Genomic DNA, 1298 nt, shown 5'->3' on the forward strand with positions numbered 1-1298 from the left:
TACACAGGTATTAAAAAGATATAAATAAATTTTTTCAAAATAAAATACGATTTATAATTTAAAAAATCTTTATTAAATATGACCTATTCCGGTGTATCTGTGTATTTCTGGAAACGATGATAATGGTTGCCATTGTTAAATATGACTTATTTTTTTAATTTATAATTAAAAAAATCTTTAAAGAAGCCATGTTTGTTATTTGTGTATTTTTGTGTACTCCTGTATACTATTTGTAGATCTATATATTATTTGGAGATGATGATAATGATTAAAATGGATTAAAAACGCGGGATTCAAAAAACTTAAAAAAAGTTTGTCGGAGTAAGGCGAACTCTATAATTTTTATAGAGTTCGTCGGGAGTGCGGCCAACTTGTTCTAAATAAAAAAAATCGTATTTAAAAAATTATAGTTTAAAAATAGTATTTGGAGCAATATAAATTTTTTTTTATTTTATTTCTGAAAAAAATCCAGTATAGAAGCTATGATTTATAGAATTGTCTATTGTGGAGAAATTTAAATTTGGTTTTTGATAGACTAGGTGAATATATTTTAATTTAGTATTTTTTATTGATGTCATACACAAAGTTGTAAATTTGTAAAGTTTGACTTTAACTTTTTAAGCTTGTGCTAATTATAAAATGACCTATTGGATTATGTAAAGAATTGATGATTTAAACAATGTTAGTTAAATATCACTTACATCCCTTTAATTAATTTTTTAAAAGGATTAAAGATTTTTCTTAATATTATGAAAAAATATTAAAATTCCAGAGAGAATTCATTAAAAAAAAAGAAAATTGCAATTGTTTGATATAATTCGACAAATATAGATCGACAAATTTTCGTTAATAAGAGAAAAGAATTTTTAAATAAATAAATTAAAGTAATTATTTGTTTAGATATTTTTGAAATATTTACATTTTTTCTTTTATTAATACACATATCTTTTTAAAATTTAAAATATTTTAAAAATTATATATCAATAAATTATTTATTTATTTATTATAATAATTTGAATTAGAATGGATTAAAAAATAAATTTAAATTGATGTAATATAAATTTTATTATTTTAAATAAAATTGATTGGTCTAATAGAAAAAAAAACATATAAAAACATAAAAATATTTAATTGGACTCAATTATAAAAATAATTTGATCGTATAACATTTTTTATTTTTTTATTATTTGTCTCAAGCAAATAATGATATAAATAATAAAATATATAAATATTTTTTAAAAATATATATCAATTTAAATGAGATCGTGTTAACAATTTTGTGAGAGAGTGTGTGAAAG

The sequence above is a fragment of the Arachis duranensis genome, chromosome 4 (assembly GCF_000817695.3).
Source record: "Arachis duranensis cultivar V14167 chromosome 4, aradu.V14167.gnm2.J7QH, whole genome shotgun sequence".
Classification (NCBI taxonomy): Eukaryota; Viridiplantae; Streptophyta; class Magnoliopsida; order Fabales; family Fabaceae; genus Arachis; species Arachis duranensis.